This window comes from Gavialis gangeticus, unplaced genomic scaffold (genome assembly GCF_001723915.1).
Source record: "Gavialis gangeticus isolate Ggan-Ray unplaced genomic scaffold, GavGan_comp1, whole genome shotgun sequence".
Taxonomy (NCBI): Eukaryota; Metazoa; Chordata; order Crocodylia; family Gavialidae; genus Gavialis; species Gavialis gangeticus.
In genome coordinates, this window is record NW_017729022.1 from 161021873 (window position 1) to 161028839 (window position 6967).

Consider the following 6967-nt stretch of genomic DNA (forward strand, 5'->3'; position numbering starts at 1 on the left):
TTGGGAGGAAAAAGCTGGAGCATCCTTATAGGCTCGGTAGTGCTATGCTAACTACAGACGAGAGGGACTTGGGGATCAGGATTGACCACAAGATGAACATTAGCCTGCAGTGTGATGCTGCAGCCAATAAAGCGAGCAAAACACCCGTGTGCTTCCATAGATGCTTCTCAAGCAAATCCCAGGATGTCATTCGCCCCTTGTACTCAGCCTTGGTGAGGCCACAGCTGGAGTTACTGCATCCAGTTTTGGACTCCACAATTCAAAAAGGATGTGGAGAAGCTTGAGAGAGTCCAGAGAAGAGCCACGCATGTGATCAGAGGTCAGGAAAACAGACCTTACAAAGACAGGCTGAGAGCTATGGGGCTCTTTAGCCTGGAAAAGCGCAGGCTCAGGGGTGATCTGATGGCCACCTGTAAGTTTATCAGGGGTGACCACCAGGATCGGGGGGAACGATTGTTCACCAGAGCGCCCCAAGGAATGATGAGGTTGAATGGTTATGAACTACTGCAAGACCGTTTCAGGCTGGATATAAGGAAGAATTTCTTTACTGTCCGAGCCCCCAAGGTCTAGAATAGCCTGCCATCAGAGATGGTTCAGGCACTTACATTGAACACCCTCAAGAGAAATTTAGATGCTTATCTTGCTGGGATCCCCAGCTGACTTCCTGCCCCTTGGGCAGGGGGCTGGACTCGATGATCTTCCGAGGTCACTTCCAGCCCTAATGTCTATGAGTCTGAGTCATCTTTCAGTTGCATTGTAGTCTCAGCCTGGTCTGTTCTGGGGCCATATGCTGGCTGCAAATATTAACTTATCCCCATAAGTCAAGCCATCTGGAATTGTACATCCAAACCCAGAATGTGGCCCGTAACGGATATTAAAGAAAAATATTGCAGTCTCTCTTTATATTGTTCTGTAGTGAAACAGAGTTGTTGCACAACAGTCACTTAAGTAAGAAATTCAATGGAAGAACTGTAAATACGGGTTAGTTGGCATTGTCTGAAAGATCTACTTTGTTAGTCTCGCTCGTGACCATTGGCCTTGGCTTCTGTGTTGTAGCAGTTCTCCTCACTCAAGGGCTGCTAAGCAAGACTCCTAAGGGAGTTTATCGTGGCTGTGGTAAAGGATGATCATTGGGACCTCTCACAATCGAAGCAAGAGTTTAGCAGATTTCTTCCTGAAACCCTGGAGGGCAGGGCTGATTAGGCTACTGAGGCTAAACTTAAGGTCTTCTACAGCATAAACCTGTAATGTTGCCATCTTTGCTCTTGCAGGGGTGTCGGACTCTTCCCCAGGCTGGATTTAGACCACATGGGCTCCTCCCAGGCCAGATCCTTGGGGCTGCATTCAGTTGGCAGTGTGTGTCCAGGCTGGGTGGCAGCATGGGGCCAGGGATGTGTAGCTGCATGGAGCTATGTTTGTGCAGTGTGAAATTGGGAGCATGCATCCCCAGGAGCCAGCAGCACCTCTGTCTACCTTGCACAAATGTGGCTCTTGGCAGCTGTGCATCCGTGGCACTGCTGACCAGCCAAAGCTCTGTGCCACTGGGCAGCAGCACAGAGCCAGGGATACGTGGCTGCACACCCCTGGCTCTGTGCTGTTGCCCAGCAGGATGTAACTCAGGCCAGTAGGGGTGTGTGGCAGTGGAGAGCTAGCTGAGGGGCAGTGCATTTCCGGTAGCCTGCTGGACTTTTGGGTCGGATTCAGTAGGTCCACAGGCTGAATCTGGCTCACAGATCATGTGTCCGACACCCCTGTTCCATAGGTTGTGGAGCAGGACTTCTTCCCTCATGGGAATGCCCTGCTGCTCAACCACACTGCTTGGGCTAGGTTTGGCTCGATTTGAGAGCTGAATCTCCGAATCCAAATTGAATCAGGAGACCAATTAAAAATTCTGAATCGATTTGAAGCATCTGAATCTATTCGGAAAAGATTCGGCAATTTGGCCGAATTTGACTAAACAGGCAGCTGACACAGCTGCCTCCAGCTGGTAAGTCTCTTGGGGTTGGGGGAGGGGGGAGGTAGGCATTGGGGCTGGGGCTGGGACAAGCTTCCCAGCCAAGGCGGGGGGACACAGGATGTGGGGGTGGCAGCACTCAGAGTGGGGGCTCTAACCTGCTGCTGTTTGGCTAGCTGGGGTGGGGATGGGATGCGAGTATGGCTCACTCTGGCTGGAAGGGGGAAAGCAGCAGCAGCAGAGCACAGCCCCCGCTCCCAGCGCTGCCACCCCCACATCCCACGCCCTCTCCTGCTGGCTGGCAAGCAGTGGCAGGGCAGAGCCCCCATTCCCAGTGCTGATGTGGGCGTGGCACTGCTGGAAGTGGGGGGGCTATGTCCTGCTGCTGCCCAGAGCAAGCTGCTTCTGAATTGCGTTTCCTCCCCACCCCACACCTGCTGGACAAGCAGCAGCAGGGTGTAGGCCCCACTCCTAGCACTGCCACGCCCACATCAGCACTGGGAGGAGGGACTCTGTGCTGCTGCTGCTTGCTCCCTTCTGCCTAGAGTGGGCTGTGCCTGCATCCCGCCCCCCCACCCCAGCTGGGCAAGCAGCAGCAGGACAGAGCCCCTGCTCCAAACGCTGCTGCGCCTGCATCTCGTGCCCCCTACCCCAGCTGGGCAGTTTGTCCCAGCTTGTCTCTCCCTCCCCCATGTTCCCTCCCTCCCCCAACCCCAACAGATTTACCAGCTGGAGGCAGTTGTGTCAGCTGCCTGTTTAGTCTGTGGCCGAATTTTCAAAGCAGTGCCAAACCTTTCAGATCTGATTCAGCTGAATCGAATTGGGACAGTGATTCAAACCTCCAAATCGAATCACTGTCCTCTGAATTGACCGCATCCAAATCCAAAGTGAATACTTGCTGCTTCGCACAGGCCTAATAAATAGGTAGCTTGTATTCCCTGTGATGATACAAAATTATTCACCCCTGGAGTAGGGAGGAGTTGTCTCACACTATCTTTATGGTTTGGTATGAAAGCAAATTTAACACTTCTCCATTCATAGTCTGTAGTTTTTAATGTCACCCGTTAGATTTTCTGTCTGAGAAATAATTTTTAAAACCAGCGCTCTTTTCCCTTTATTTTAAGCGAAGACAGTTTGTAGCGTTGCCCCTGCTACCAGTAGTGATCTCAAATGAATGCTAAAGAAAATGCTTGTTCTCTAACTTTTGATGACCACTAATGCCAAATGTAGTGGCTGAGAAAAGGTGTGTTCATGTGCCATTGGACTTAGTAGTATAACTGAATAAAATGCAGAGATGTCATGAACTAGGGGTGTGGGATTGGGAAGAGTGAATTAGCTGAAGAACCAATAGTAATGTAAAGCATGGTTGTCTAAGTGGCAGCCTGCAAGGGGTTAATTTATGGCCCCTGGGGTCCCACCCAGTTGCCACTGCAGGCTTCCCCTCCTCTGACTTCTACTTCCTGCTCCTGCCCTAGGGAGCAATATGGTGTGGCGCAGCACAGCTTGTAGTGCTGAGAGAGCCCATGGAACCTGTGCAGCAAGGTGCAGTGAGGGAAACCCACAGCTGGAGAACTGAGGGTGAGGCTGGAGCATGCCGTGGAGCAAAGCTGGCACCCATGTTTGCAGTGCAGGAGGGGGCTGCTCATGCAATGCTGGTGGGGAAGGAGGATTGCTGCATGCTGCTGCCACTTGCCCTGTGGGGTGTGTTGCCCCTGGCCCCATTAAAGTTGAACAGCTCTGTAGTGGAGCATGGGTGGGTTCCAAATACGATGTGCTGCAGTGAATTAGGAAAGCTGAATTTTACTTTACTGTAATAATTCAGGGAAATAAACTGAATTCATTTGGAGGATTCTGCTCATATGTTGTTTAAATAATGTATTTGGACTAAGTCAAATTGCCAAGAGTGGTAAAAATTTAAAGAAAAAATGATTTCCTGCCTATTTATTGGTGACAAACAAATCAGTGGAAACCTTTTATAGTAACTCTAGGGAATTATTAAAAGGCAGATTATAGTAGCCTATCAGGAAGACCCCCAACCCTCCAAAATATGCAACTGTCAAGCCATTTGTTTGCAAAAGTAAGGCTTGCCTTTGGCTTTGATATTATTTGGGAGGGGTGGGGGGCAGGAGAGAGAGATGAAACTAAACTCTGGGTGTTTTTTTTTTTCTTCCCTCTTTCCTGCTTTTGTATTTGTGACTCTTCTTTCCTCCTTTCCTGCCACCTTTCTTTCTGCTCTCTCTTAATATCCCTTTTCTGTCTGTTTTCTCACTTGTTTTCATCCCCTTCCTGTTTACTTGAAAAAAATAAGCTTCCTCCAGTCTGAGCCATTTCCTTCCTCTGTTCTCTCTCAGGGTCTTCAAGACTCTGGTAGTTGCAGAAGAAATTGAATGGTGTACTTGAACAATAGCATGACTTGGGGGCGTTAGACTCATTTCCCAAGTTAAATTGACTAAAACCAGGATCCTGGTCGTACTCAACTTCTCTGTTTGGGGCTTTCCCCAAAGGTTCCCAGAAGCAGCTGAAGTTTCTTCAGGGCTTTGAGGAAAACCTAATTGTGTCACTTTTGAATGAAACTAACTAGGATGATTGCTTCCTTCTACATCTGCCAGTTTCATGGAAGGCCACGTAAGGGCACTTGTTCTGATTTTGAGCAGTGCAGATATACAGTAAAATCCCTATTTTCCAGCATTCTACTAGCCAGCATGCTCTATTGACTGCCACCACACTGCTGTTGCCATGCCACCATCATCCACCACTTTGCACTGCTGCTGCCACTGCCATGTACAACCACCCCGTGCTGCCACCTCTATCCATCACCCTACACCGCCACCGCATACAGCCTCTCCACATCGCCATCCACCACCCCGTGCCGCTGCCCTGTGAAAGTCCCACCTCCGACTCCAGTATTTTTAGATAACCAGCATTTTTACATTACCAGCACCTGGCATTCCCCACTCATGCTGCATAATGGAGATTTTACTGTAGTTATGAAGCCTATAAGCTCAGTGAAGATGTATCCTAATAGTAGTAAAGGTGTGAACCAATCAAGGTCCTGATCCTACAAAACCCTACCCACACAAGTTAGCTTAGGTCAGTGATTCTCAAGCAGGTGATGTGGCACCCCAGAGTGCCATGAGATCCTTTTAAGGGTGCCAAGGGATGCTGTACAATAGGGGCCTGTTATGTGTGTAAACCCCTACACATGTTTTGCAAGATAAATGCAGAGCTTTCAAATCAGAAATAATATGAAAACCATTTTGACCTGTTGTGTTTTTTTCTGAGTTGTTTAAAATGGAAAAATTGCTCAATTATTTTTCTGTAGTCAAAAAAATGAGTGAAAGCTAAGAGCTGGTACTTTCTGAGCAGTGCCTTGAGTCTAAAAGGGTTGAGAACCACTGCTTTAGGCCATGTCTGTATGCAAGATACGTGTTGGCTTAACTGCCTAAGTGAAGAGAGGCCTGCATTCAACTCTGTGGCATTTTTCTGTCCGTCTAACATGGGAGTTTCTGATTGCTACATCCAATCAGTTCCAGAATTTCAGGGAACATGCATGTGCCTGGTGTGATTACTTGGTGGGAAGGAAGTGAAAGAGAATGAGAGATGCTTTGGAAATGAGTTCACTCTATTGACAGAGTTCAAGGATGAATTATGTTCCACATTTCTTCATAGGTTGCAAGATGTGAAGAACCAACTTACATACCACACACAGTCTCTCCCTCTTCCACCCTGCCTGCCCCCCCCTGCCCAATCAGCCATCCAAAGTCAGGGTAGGTGTTTTAAGTGAGGAAGCTAATTTCCACACTGGAACAGAGGCATGAGGATGCTAGGATGGCTGCCAGGGGCTGGTTCCTTCTAGGCCAGTGGTTTTCAATGTGTGGTGTCTGCAAACTATGTCTAAGTGGTCTGCAAAAGATTACTGTGATTGATCAAAAGTATGTGAATACCCACACTTACAATTCAAATGGGTCCACACCTCCATTCAAAATTTCCAAAGGGGTCTGCAACTCCATTCAAAATTTTTAGGGATCTGCAAATGAAAAAAGGCTGAAAACCTCTGGTCTGCTGCTTAGCCAAAAGCAGCTGCCAATTTGGCAGCAACTTTGAGAGGGTTATATCGCTAGGTTTTGGCTGAGCAAGAAAGGGAGGCCGAGTGATGCTAACAGGCAGGCTCTACTCCTGTTCTATGCCACTAAAATTCAGCCATGACTGGAAAAAATCTTTCCCCCCCACTTTACTCTGCCTTCCCAAAACATGTGGGCATGTGGTATGCAAGAAAATATATACTTAATCTTAAATGAGCAGAAGTCCTGTAAATTAACTAGATCGGTGCTGGTGGGAGGATGGATTGATGTCGGATGTGTAAAATGACAGATTCTAAAAAGATTTGGCATCTGAGGCAAGACTTAGGTTTATTTTAGGGCCTGAGTCAGAAACCGTGAGCCAAAAATCCCCTACTGGGTATGTCCAGAACTACCCCAGCCTAAGCACTCAGTGACTCTTAGCACTCACTCCTGTCTAAACTACATTGGGATACAGATTGTCACTTCACTGATGGGTCTAGTCTTAGTGGTGTGCTGAGCACACCAGATACATGCTGACAGGATGGTGGTGCACGCACAGTTCAAGAGGAGGAGGGAGCATACACATCTAATATAACAAGCTCCTGGCTAAAACACTTGGCTAGGATGTATGAGGCCTGGATTCAGCTCCCTCCTAGGCTGGTCTTTGCTCTCAGGATTATTTCTGGGTTTAATCCATTGAGTGTCTAATGAATAAAGTAGGAGTGCACCAATAGAGATTTGGGGCTGATACCAATAGCCGGTTTTTAAGGAGACATATCGGCCGATACTGATCTGATTTCTGATATCAGCCCAGCAGCTTGGAAAGCTGTATGCAACTGGTAAGTCTGGTGTGGTGGAAGCGAAGGGAAGGGATGGGGGGGGGGGCAGATCAAGGCCTGTGTGGGGAGGGGGGGGGGGGGCTGGGGCAGGGGAAAGAACTGCCCATCTGGGT

At 48.5% G+C, this 6967-nt stretch overlaps 1 protein-coding gene across 4 annotated transcripts in view; it reads left to right on the forward strand.

Moving 5' to 3' along the window:
* The window catches only part of TRAF5 (TNF receptor associated factor 5), a 69444-nt gene that overhangs the window by 12710 nt on the left and 49767 nt on the right, over positions 1–6967 (forward strand). The window contains exon 1 of one of the 4 annotated variants that reach the window (XM_019516417.1): positions 3444–3532. The exons of 1 other annotated variant lie outside the window; for it this stretch is intronic. The gene's annotated coding sequence lies outside the window, so the exon portion shown is untranslated. Of the gene's footprint in view, positions 1–3443; positions 3533–6967 lie in introns of those variants that run through there. 2 more of the 4 variants (XM_019516419.1, XM_019516416.1) reach the window with 2 other exon arrangements.